The sequence below is a fragment of the Lissotriton helveticus genome, chromosome 1_1 (genome assembly GCF_964261635.1).
Source record: "Lissotriton helveticus chromosome 1_1, aLisHel1.1, whole genome shotgun sequence".
Taxonomy (NCBI): Eukaryota; Metazoa; Chordata; class Amphibia; order Caudata; family Salamandridae; genus Lissotriton; species Lissotriton helveticus.
This window is the reverse complement of record NC_136057.1, coordinates 8032809-8045529: the sequence shown is the minus strand read 5'-3', so window position 1 is coordinate 8045529 and position 12721 is coordinate 8032809. Positions and strand designations below refer to the sequence as shown.

At 45.5% G+C, this 12721-nt stretch overlaps 1 protein-coding gene across 2 annotated transcripts in view; it reads right to left on the bottom strand.

Moving 5' to 3' along the window:
- Window positions 1-12721, bottom strand: part of LOC144808861 (uncharacterized) — a 102109-nt gene that overhangs the window by 44451 nt on the left and 44937 nt on the right. Inside the window, exon 3 of one of the 2 annotated variants that reach the window (XM_078673670.1) lies at window positions 9522-9588. The exons of the other annotated variant lie outside the window; for it this stretch is intronic. The gene's annotated coding sequence lies outside the window, so the exon portion shown is untranslated. The remainder of the gene's footprint in view (window positions 1-9521; window positions 9589-12721) is intronic. 2 annotated transcript variants of the gene reach the window in all.

Here is a 12721-nt window from a genome sequence, read left to right as displayed (position 1 = left end):
ACCACTCTGCAAACGCACATCCTGGCATGCTCTGGGCTGGGCATTTCTATTTTTTTTATTTAAAGGGGAGGGGGACTGTGCAGCCATGGGGCCCGGCCATTTTCGTTAAAGAAAAAAGGGGAGGGGGCTAAGTGGCACTCCTCCCGGGCTATTTTTGCCCTGGGGACCCCATTCCCTAGGGCTTGGCCTCTTGGTTGGGGACCGGGGGGAAGCCCCAATGCTCCCGGGTCCCTGTCGGCCCCCAGCTTCCTGCAGGAGCGGCATTGCTTTTGGAGAAAGGGAGCTGCAAACATGCAGCCCGCTTTGCCAAAAAGCAATTCTGCTTCGCTTCATGGGAGTGAGAGAAGTTTAACTGCTCTCGCTTCCATGAAGCGAAGCAGAAGTTTGCTATGGCATGGCGGGAGCATTGCTCCCATCATGCCATAGCAAACTGCAATGGCCTGGTTGTAGGCCCCCCGGGACATTGCTGGAGCCGGCCCTGGGGGGGTGGCGGCCCCAGGGTCAAGGAGGGTGGAGGTGGTGGTCCCCAGGTCCGTGTATCTGCAACGGACCCCCATATTTGATTAAAGTGTGCCCCGGGGAGGTGGTCGTCCGCAGGGCTGTAGGCTGCCATGTGGCCTCTGCATTTAAAGCATATAGCCCCGGGAGGTGGTGGTCCCCGGGACAAAGTGGGGGGAAGGAGCTCCCCACATTCTCCAATAATTGCTTGTAAGCCACGGGTCCCCAGGGCTTGGGGGGCCCGCAAGGCCCCCTGGGCTATAATTAATTAAAGCCCCAGGGAGGTGGTGGTCCCCGGGGCAGGGCAGGGGTGGTAGCAGCCACCATGCATTTCTTTTCTCCAAAAAGTCCGAGGGCTGTGGGGGCGCACTTTGGACAATGCTGGGGGGTGGCGGTCCCCAGGGCCAAGAACGGCTCCTGGAGGGAGGCCATGTGGCCCACCTCCAAACATGTTTAAAGCCCTGGGGAGGTGGTTGTCCCGGGGGCCACAACAGACCCCTATATTTGAATAAGGTGTGCCCCAGGGAGGTGTTGATCCCCAGGGCGTTTAACGCATATAGCCACGGGAGGTGGTGGTCCCCTGGACAGTGTGGGGGGAGGAGCCCAACCACACACTCCAATGGATGTTTGTAAGCCCCATGGGCCACAATTAATTAACCCCCCGGGGAGGTGGCAGTCCCTGGGGCATCGTAGGTGTGGCAGCAGCATTCCCACACATTTTATTTTTAAAGCCCCGGTGCTGCGGGGGCCCACTCAGAGGCTTAATTTCCCCTGGACCTGGTCCAATCGGGGGCTTAATTAAACAAGGTGCAGAAGACTGCGCTCCGTTTTTGTTTGTTTATCCAGCGGAATTTGCGGCCCCTACACAAATCCTATTGATTTTTGTTTAATGCTTTTTAGGCCCTCGGGACCCTATGGGAACCCCAGCGCAAGCCCAAGGGGTCAGGGTGTTTCTACCCTTCCTCCTTTTCTTGATTTTAATACTTTTTGTTACCTTTTTTCTTGTGACTCGGTTCAGCCGAGTCCCAAGATGGCTGCCAACACTTCCTGGTTTGAAGTGTTGGAAGCCAATCAGAGTCAAGCTTGTGATCTGGAGGTTTCATGGATCCACCGTGGTCACCAGATACTAATATTTTTGTATATATGAATTTCTCAGGAGCTACTGAACGGATTTACACCATTTTACAACAAATATTTGCAATGCAATAGGTCTCGCATTTATGCGAGTTTAAGCGATTGGCATTGTAAATGACAATGCATTTTATTTATGTTTCTAAAAAACCCAAAACATAAATAAAAGGCATTGTCGTTTACAATGCCAATAGCTTAAACTTGCATAAATGCAAGACCTATTGCAAATGGTAGGCATCACGGACAGGGAGGGAAGGCATGGACAACGGGAGGGAGGGCGGGGGGGAAAGAAGGCACAACAACAGGAGGCAGGGCGGGATTGTAAAGAAGGCACCAAAGCACATCGTGCCTGCAGTAAGAGAAACTTGATTAAGTAAATAGTGCTCACAGTCTAAATAACACATACCGTGTAACAACAAAAGTAAAGGGGCTAGTTGCCACCGGGTGACAAAGCTTTGCAATAGTCTCGGTGCATTGCTTTGCAATAGTCTGTGCATTGCTTTGCAATAGACTCTGTGCAGTGCTTTGCAATAGTCTCTGTGCATTGCTTTGCAATAGTCTCTGTGCATTGCTTTGCAATAGTCTGTGCATTGCTTTGCAATAGTCTCTGTGCATTGGGTGGTACTAAGGAGGTAGTAAGAAGCCTATTTACAAATCAGAAGCCATCATTTAGGACGGACAATTAAACAAGCCAATGGCAAATATGTGCAGAGAGTGGGCGGGCTTCTAGTCCCTACTCCATTACAGCAGAGCGCCAGAGCAGCGCTTGCCGTCAATGCACCTACATCTACAGTCAGTGAGAGGCCTGTTGCTCGCTGTCAGTGTACATGTTTCTACTGTAAGTCAGAGGCCTCTCTCTTGCAGTCAGAGTACATGTATTTATTTATTTAGTGTTTTATAGAGTGCGAACATGACCCGTTAGGGTATCAGAGCGCTTTACAGTGTTAAGCAATATGTTTACAAGATAATTCAAGACAGACGAAATCATGAGAGCGTTTTGCCATCAGAAGCGGGGTAATGCAATGAGAGGGAATAAACAACATGGGTACAATTTAACGGGGGAAAACAAACATTAGCGGGAGCTGAGACAGATTGTACAGCACTAGACTCTACCCCATAAAGTGAACAGTGAGGTACGAATGAGGTAGCAGGTAATAGCAACAGCCATGGTACTAGATATTGCAAAGGCTACCTCAAGGAAGTCCAGATTGGCATACATATGTAGAGGTCAAGAAGAGATTCATGTCGCTAGGCAGCAAGCTGTATAAGCGCTGAGAATGTTAAGGAAGGAATTTGCCCATTAGGAAGGTCTTTGCTTCCTTTTTTAATCTAGCCAGGCACGGTATTCTTCTGATGTGGGGCGGCAGCGAGTTCCAGATTCTGGGTGCGTCCCCAGAGAAGGTTCTGTTGTATGTATTCTTCTTCCAGAAGAGGGGAGGTTTCAGAACAAAAGCCCTGGTGGACTGGGAGTGCCTGTTTCCTCCGGAGACCACGATTTTCTGGACGAGATACGCTGAAGAGTTAGAGTGTAGCGCTTTGTGTGTGACGCAGGCCGATTTGAGCTGTATTCTGGCTTCGTACGGGAGCCAGTTCAGTGCTTTGAGGTGCGGAGAGATGTGGTCGAATTTTTTCGATCCTGTTAGGAGTCTTGTGGCTGGGATGAGACAAGCATTTAGGGGAGCTGTTGAGATCTTGGCTAGTCCTGCGAGGGTAAGCATTCGTACTCGATCCTAGAAATAACGAGTGCTTGAATGCCATTTTAAGGTCTGATGTATCTAGGAATTATTTTAACTTTCTCAGGTAGCTCAGGTGAAACTTTGCATTTGTGGCTAGAGTGTTGTGGGGGGCTCCTATATTCAAGTTCTTGTCCAGTGTGATTCCTAGTGATTTAGCTGAGTTCACTATGGTCGGGGTGCAGTTCAGCGCGGTGATCGAGTTGGTCCATTCTCGAATGTCAGTTGAACTTTTAGGGGGAAGATTAGCAGGAATTCAGTTTTTTGTGCATTCAGCTTGAGCTGGTTGCTAGCAAGCCATTGCACAGTACATTGTTTTGATCTCTTCTAGAGATGAGCTTTTGATGTAAACTATGTGTCATCTGCATACATGTGGAAAGAGATGTTGGAGCTGCGAAAATTTTTAGCTAACGGTTCCAGAAAGAGATTAAAAAGCGTAGGGGAGAGAGTTGAACCTTGGGGAACTCCGATTGTGATTGGAGAAGGATCGGATAGTTTTTTATTAACTAAGAATCTTTGGGTGCGGTTTCAAAGGAAGGATTTAAACCATTTGAGGACGGTACCCCTTAATCACATCCTATTTTCAAGACGTTCTAGTAACTTCTCATGGTTGACTGTGTCGAATGCCGATGATAGGTCCAGAAGAATTGAGAGACACGTTTTGTCCTGGTCTAAGGATAGAAGGGCGTCAGCAACTATGTGGAGAATAGTAGTTTCAGTGCTGTGATCTGACCTGAAGCCTCATTGGCATACGTCTAGCAGGTTGAATTTGGTGATGTGTTGGCTAAGTTGCTGTTGCATGCATTTTTTTAGAACTTTAGCTAGAAGTGGAATATTGGATGTAGGTCTGAAGTTGTCCGGTTCAGCAGGATTCAGGATGGTTTTTTTTAAGATCGGGATGACTTGCCCAGCCTTTATAGAGTTAGGTATGGACCCTTGCGATAGAGAAGCATTGATTATTGTGGTCCAAATGGGTATGATAAACTGGTTGGTTGCGGATAAGCAGCTGGTTGGTAGCGGGTCATTGAAGTGGTTGTTTGGTTTAATGGATGCTAAGATTTTCGAGATGATATGGTCATAGTATTGGTCGAAGGTAGCCCAGTGAGCTTGGTTTTTGGGAGCTCCCTGGTGGAGGTGAGTGGAGTTGTTGGTTTGTGTCGCCGGAAGCAGAGAATGGGCGCTAGCGGAAGAATTCAGCTAGTTTCCCAGAGAATTTATTTTGGTTGCAAAGAAGGAGGACTCATCACAGTTTATTTGGGATTTGGTTACCTCTTGAGCGGTTCTTGCCATTTTGTTCGATTGTTGTTTTACTATTAAAAAGGGTTTGCGAAGTCTATTCTTAGCGCTCTCCAGTTCTAGACTAAAGAATTATTTTTTTGATTTGCAAATGCTCTTGTTGTACTCATTTCTGGTCTTTCTGAGAAGTTTAAGCTGGGGCGAAGAGGGGTGTTGTCTCAATTTCCTTTCTTTTAGCCGGAGAGTTCTTCTTTACTTGTTTAGGGCCCCATTGAACCAGGGTTTATTGTCCTTAACCTGAATTCTTTTTAGTTTAGGCAGAGCAAGAGAGTCAATTATATCCAACATTGTTGAGTTGTATTGTTCTGTAAGATCGCAAACATTAGATAGCTTGAGGGGAGGGGGGAGATCTTTCCTGCCTCGTGCTGCCAGCTTCTCATAGTCTAATAATCTATGTTGTTTGTGTCCCTAAGCCACATTTTCGGTTTCACTGGTTGCACTGATCTTTCCTTATGTAGACCCCGTATTAGGAAGGTAATAGTAAGGTGGTCTGACCAGTCGCAAGGAGCAATTGAGGTTAGACTGACCGTCCTACCCTTCGAGATGATCCAGTCCCATGTGGAGCCTTTCGAGTGAGTTGGTAGAGTACAGGCTTGGGAGAGTGAAGTCTTTGAGGGTGTTGACCTGAATGTCATTGAGGTCATTTCAGTGAAGATTGAAGTCACCAAGGAATATATCATTGGAGTGGGGGGAGGTATTTGCCGTGATGATTTCCATGGGTTGGTCGATGAATAGGTCATTATTAGCCGGGGGTGGTCGAAGGAGTGCACTTTACACAGCTGGTTGGAGTCACCGCTTATGGAGAGCGCGAGATATTCCCAAGAGTCAAGAGGTTCTGCACGGAGTTGGGTAACTGAGATGTCAGAGCGGTGGATGCAGGCGACGCCTCCCCTTTTTTATTTGTCTATCCAACCTTACGATGTTGTAGTTAGGAGGTACCAATAGGTCCACGCAGGGCGAGGATGATTCGTTAAGCCAAGATTTGGTTAGGATTGCCACGTCTATATCGTGACTCAGTATGAGATCGGCAGTGTCTGATGCATGTTTCACTGCCGATCGGCAATAGTACATGTTTATACAGTCAGTGAGAGGCTTGTTTCTTGCTGTCAGTGCACATACTTCTACAGTCAGTGAGAGGCCTGTTGCTCGTGTCAGTGTACACGTTTCTACGGTCAGTCGGGGGCCTCTCTCTTGCAGTCAGAGGTTTCTACAGTCAGTGAGAGGCCTGTTTCTTGCTGTGAGTGCACATGGTTCTACTGTCGGGCAGAGGTCTCTCATGCTGTTTATGTACTTTATGGTCAGTGAGAGATGCCTCTATCTCTCAGTGTAAGCATTTGCAAGGCCAATGTGAGTTCAAATAGGCCACAGGCTGAAAGTGACCAGTGTTTCAGGCACTCAACTCCACATATTGTAAGTGAAGCCTCTCACTGCCCCTCCTCCCCCCGCACCCCTGCGGGGCTAATCATCAGTAAAAGAAAAGTGCCCCGTAAAACAGTTCAGGCGCTCCTCCTGACAAAGCACACAGAAGGTGCTAACCCTTTCAATGTAGTCCATTGGTTTCCTTTTTAACTGTTTGCATAGTTGTAAGTGCTCCTCCGTTCGAGCGGCGATATCAAACGATTGGCACCAGATCACACAATGCGACCCAGTGCAATGCCGGATTCCTTCCAGGCTACGAATTTACAAGTGCATACCGCATGCTACCTAAGCCCTAGCAGCACGCTGCCATCACAGGAGCACCTGCGCTCTGTTTGCTCTTTTGTGGCTGAGAGGAGGTGCTGGTATCGTCGACTCATTCCAGGCAATCCATGCAGTTCCCTGCTTCGGCATCGAACATGCTTTGGCGGTGGATGAGCAGCGACAATCCTGACTGGCAGCGGATGATGGGTAAGGGCGTGCTGGACAATGGGTACCCGACTTATCTAAGCCAGGCCTGCCCTGGGAGATGTGTGGTGGTCAGGCTGGTAGTACTGAAGCAAGGATGCCATGGGCCCTGGTACAAGCAACGGGAATGGCCCCATGGACTGCTGCTGACATAATGAACTACAGACATTGCCAGGAGTCTATGGACTCGTCAGGGCTGTGAGCACCGGTGCCACTGCACCTAGCCATGAATCTGCGGGTGATGGGAGGGCGTCTCCTTGAGCTTTACTTTCACACAGTTTTCAACATCAAATATCCACCAAATTAAAGCAACGCCAGACAATGCCACATGTACAGGCAGTGCTGGTGGTACTTTTCAATATATTTAAAAAGGCAGTGAAGTAGTAGTTCAATGCTAACGTTATGAGCTTGAAACCCAGCAAAACCAAATTGGTTTCTCATGCTTCTGGGTCGATAAATCAAGCTACATTATATTTGAGGATAGACACTGGTAATTTACAGTCCTTACAATTGGCACTTTGGTAATAAACGCTAGATGAATATAACAGGTTATAATCCCTCTAAATCAGAATCCATTGAAAATGTGCAATCGAATATTGGAAGCTGTTAAGACACTGCCCACAGCACAAGATGTACGCCACAGAGGTCTGTGCAGGCTTAAAGGTACAGGTCCAAATGGGAACAATCTTGGCCCAGCTTCTACCCTTCGAGATCGATAACATATGTGCCTTTAAGTTGAATAATGATGATACCTCCTTGCCTTATGTACGAGACCCATGAGTTTTTGAAATCTCTTTAATAAATTGCCAATGTTGTTGTTTTGGTACGAGCCAGCTCCGTGTACCTGCTGTGGCCCTGTGGCAAGAATGTTATCATTGAAACTTCCCACAGTAATCCATAAAACAAGGGGTGGCGATCTGTATCTGTAACTAGGGGCACCACCCTGCCTCTGTAGAGGCCACCAGACTGTCACATAATAGTCCATCGATAGTCCTGCTTTCCTGCGCCGATAATGAACAAACCTGAAAGCGTTCTTGGTTACACAGGCAGTACTCTGTGTCACGAGTGCAGCGGGGGCATTGTTTGTGAAAGTGAAAGCATGGTGGGAGCATGCGAAAGTGAAAGCTGAGATTGCCAGAGAAGAGACGCCGTGAGCGTGCACATCTGCTGTCCGGGCAAGTGTACATCTCCTGTCCCCCTTCAGAAGCAAAATCCACAACAATAGATCTCGCCAAGGCGAGCAGCGCATGCGCTGTGCCACTAGGCGAAACCTCAAAAGGTCACTTTCTGAACCAAGAGCTACCTTTTTGGCAAATTTGATGTAATTCCATTCAGCAGTTTGGGCTGTAGCCTTGCCTTACGTTTCCTATTGAAATTAACATCGTTTTGAGCCCAACTTTTTTCTCCGCTCCCGCTTGACGAATCACCCCAAACTTTTCAACACAGGAGCTAACCAGAGCGCCCCATTAGCTTAGAAAACTTTGCGAAAATTCGTCAAACTGTGCCAAAGATATTGGCAAAAGAAAAAACTTTCTTGTCCTAACTACAACTACCTACTGGCGACGGGCAGTAGGTAATATGTATGTGTTTTTTAATTGGGGTCTGGATCTGCAGATTCACACAGAGGTTGTGATGAGGTCTGCAGTGGATCTTCGTGAGTGAAAAATAAAAACATTTTGCTCAGTTTCTTGCCCATGTGGGATTTCACACCGACCCCTCCATCAGTCCCGACTATATTTGGATTCAATTCCCGATTCACAAAATGCTAGCCGCAACTTTTCACTCTGGTTGCGATGGTTCACGTAGATATAGATACATCTACTGAACAAGTCTACACCAAATTACAAGAAGTATTGGCAAAGCCAACACGTCTCAGCAGTGCCCAAGCGTTGAGCTATTAGCAGTGTCAATGTGTATGCCTCGTAGCTGCATTTGATCCCCTAATTGATGTTCCTGTGACAGTGTTAATGTTAGTGTGACAGCCCCCACGAGGAAAAAGAAAAGAAATCAAGATTGTAAAGTGAGAAAATTGGAAAAAAATAAGAAAGTTAACTATCGAAACCAAATCTTTGGGCCCGATTCACAGAATGAACTTAAGACTCAATCCTAAACTTACTACTATTTTGATATTCACAGAAGTTAGGATTTTGTCTTAAGTTTGTCTTAAGACAAACTTAAGACACAATCCTAACTTCTGTGAATACAAAAAGTAGTAAGTTCATTCTGTGAATGCCAAAAGTAGTAAGTGCATTCTGTGAATACCAAAATAGTAGTAAGTTTAGGATTGAGTCTTAAGTTCATTCTGTGAATCGGGCCCAGTGACATTTTGTTTGTTCAGCGGGGCATGTTTTTGACAGCCTGTGTGCAAGGAACTAAAAGTTAAAAAGAACAAAATATTACCTCAATCATGCAGAGAGCAGCGGATGAGCACTGACAAGGTTGATTAAGTTTTCCTTCTGGTTTCTATCTATACAATCCATTAGTAAATCACAATTAACGCAAGAGAAAGGCGCACATAGTATAATAATGGGGGGTCACAGAGCTGCATTAAAAATTATTAAAACCATAATATTTATAGACATACTTGTCATTTTATAAACAAAAAATATATGTACACCAATGGGCGCGTATATGGCTAACACCTAAAGCAATGGGTCCCCAACAAGCCTCTACGTGCCGGTCTGATCCAATATATACATTGTGAATTTGGATGTCTTTTAGCCATATGTGGCCCCCTAATTAATGTTACTGTTACAGCGTTAATGTTAGTGTCTTAGTGTTGATGTTTCTGTGACAGCGCCCACGAGCAAAAAGAAACAAAAATGTGATTGCAAGGTGAGAAAAGATTGTCAAAATAAAAGAAAGCTAACTATCGAAAATAAATCTTTGCAATTTTGTTTTCTCTGCTGGGCACACATTTTTCCAGTCAAACGCCTTCTGTGTGCATCGCACTAAAAGTTAAAAAGAACAAAATATTACCTCAATCATGTAGGGAGCAGCAGATGAGCACTGACAAGGTTGATTACGTTTTCCTTCTGGTTTCTTGCTATAAAAAAAAAGAGTAAACCACAATTAACAAGAGAAGGGCGCACATAGTGCGAAAAAATAGCGCTGTTACACAGGCCCAAGGTATAATAATGGGGTGTCATCGCTGGACACGCCCTTTGCTTTACACACAGCTGCATTAAAAATTATTAAAACCATAATATTTATAGACATACTTGTCATTTTATAAACAAAAAATATATGTACACCAATGGGCGGGTATATGGCTAACACTTAAAGCAATGGGTCCCCAGCAAGCCTCTACGTGATGGTCTGATCCAATATATACATTGGGAAACACTTTCTTAAGGCAGCGGGAATCAAAAGTAAACCACAATTGTCACTCGAGAATACATCCATCAGAAACCCACACAAATAGGAAACTACCCTTTATTTTCTGACTCGCCTGCCTCTCAGAATGTACGTTGTTTGTCAAGGCATCTTGGGGCATATTACCAACGTTAAGCGATATTTATCGCTAACAATGCTTAGCAACGAATTTTTTAACGCTAAGCATCGTCAGAGATTATCGCAAATAAACCTTGCTATTATCAAGGTTTATCGCAAATGCGATAAAAATCGTCCGCAATGCATGAATATCGCTGAAAAGTCAGCGATATTCATGCATTACCGAGCTAATGCTCTTAGCCATGTTATCCACCTCCCATTGGATAACATGGCTAAGAACTGCTCTGGGCAGGTGTTAGTTTTTGGAGATATTCGCGCTTAGCGCGAATATCTCCAAAAGTTGGTAATAGGAGATAGCGATGTTAGCGACTGTTTCCAGTCGCTAACATCTTGGCACGCCCACTTTGCATGTCATTAGTGATAAATATCACTGACATGCAAAGAGGGGCCCAAGATGGTCGCTATCTCCTACTAGCTGTCGCTAACTGGTGTTAGCGACAGCTGGGTAATAGGGAGATAATTTTATCTCCGCTTTCTTGGCTTTTAAAGCCAAAAAAGCGGAGATAAACCCCCTTGATAATATGCCCCCTTATCTCTATGTGCGAGTGACGTTGAGTATGCAATTCCGCTAGCTCCGACGCTGCATACTTACAGCTACATTCACAGGCTGGGGGATGGGTGGGAATCTGCTGATTGAATTTTGCCTCGATCAGCTAATGTGAAGCGTAGCCTCACTTCAGCCAAAATAACCACGCACCTTAAAACATAGATCGGATTGTCGTGTAATTCCTACAAGTCTATAAAGGATCTGCTCGTTTAGACAACAGAAACTAAGGTATTGGTGTCCAGACGGATTCCAGACTCCCCCGAGGATATGTTATTCTGCAGACCAGCTCGCTCACAGAGGCACTATGAGCCCCTCTTACCAAGGAGTGACAGTTCCTCGCAACTATTGAACATGACAACCCTGGTCCCTCAGGGATCGTGGCAATAGTACAGTGCTTTTTGCTCACTCGTGATCACTTGTTCTCAGAGAAATATACATCATAAAATATGGGGACATTATCAATAAGAATTTATTGAACCAGCGTCATGCTAGTATAAAATGCGTGTGCTGCAACAACCATTAGACAGTAACAGATGTATACGGTTATAAGCACCAATAAAGTAAATAGAAGGTCAAATTCTACTATAGTGCTAAAACAATGAATATATGCAGGCAAATAGATACATGACAATAATAATGCGTACTCCTACTGATGAAGCAAAGCTTCGCATTTTGCGACTTGCCGAATTCATGAACCTCGTTTATGTGTAACAAAGTAATAATTTGTACGTCTTACTAACGTTTATTTCATGTTTAAACGAGGTCTACGAGCTTGCCTATGTGTATTTCTAATACGATTAATTTGAGTCAGTAAAATGGCCGCTGCTTTAAATAAGTGTCTGCGCATGCGTCAGTCACACTCACGTGTCCTGATGTGTTTGCAGGTTTGGAGGGAAATAGTTGCGCATGCGTAATGCATAGCTTTGCCAGTAACGTGGTACTGCTCGTGCCACTGCTCTTGTGCCCGTATATATGTAGCTAACATTTAGACTGCATAAGTATATTTTTAGTGATAAGTTGAAAGTACAAACCCAATGATGTGTTTTCATATCGTTATTTCTATGTATTAATTTGTTTTCGCTTACTTTTCATGTATCCTCAACTCGGAGGGGCGCTGGGCTGGGGAGTCGATCTTGGAGGGTACTTGTGCGCAGACTCGACAGGAGCCATCATGGCATTGAATTGCTGCCAAAGAAGGTTGATACCAGAAGCCACCCTGGGAAGCAGTACCTTCGCCCCGCAGCATCACGATATTGTTCTATTATGTTGCTAAAATGTATTCTTTCCCTGTATTCTGCGCAATTTTCTCATGGGAACCCCAATCTTGCTAGGCGGTGCCCAGAGATGTAAATAAGGTCTCCAAATAGTGTGTTCTGATTGGTGTATTACCCAAATCCTATCTTAGGACCAATCCAAATTGAGGGATTCTGACACTTTGCAACATTGGGGGGTGGTACACTGCCCCAAAACAGTATATCTACCCTGGGTACACCTAGGGAAATTGTCCGACTTGTCTGGTTTAGCTGACCTGTCACTGACCCAACGCACTCAATAGGTGACTGAAGATAAAGGGCCCGATTCACAGAACTAACTTAAGACAAAATCCTAAACTTACTACTTTTGGTATTCACAGAAGTTAGGATTTTGTCTTAAGTCAGACTTAAGACAGACTTAAGACAGACTTAAAACAGACTTAAGTTAGGATTCTGTCTTAAGTCTGTCTTAAGTCTGTCTTAAGACAAAATCCTAACTTCTGTGAATACCAAAAGTAGTAAGTTTAGGATTTTGTCTTAAGTTAGTTCTGTGAATCAGCCCCACAGAGAGCTGCGGAGCACTCTGTCCGAAATTGACCATAGACTAAGGTTCTACTGAACCTTAAAGTGCTGGCGAAGCACTTTGCTGGGAGTTCGCTGACCCAATCGGGGTCTTGATCGATAGCTGCAGAGAGGGTGGAGCGCAGGCGTTGCTTCCGAACTGCGGGTGCTGGTCCTGTCCTGAGCGGTCCTGTCCTGAGGGGTTCCTGTCCTGAGGTCCTGTCCTGATTCCTAATCTGAGGGTTTCCTGTCCTGTCCTGGGTGTCCATTCTGCACCTGCTGTCCATTGAGGGGTATCCTTCCTT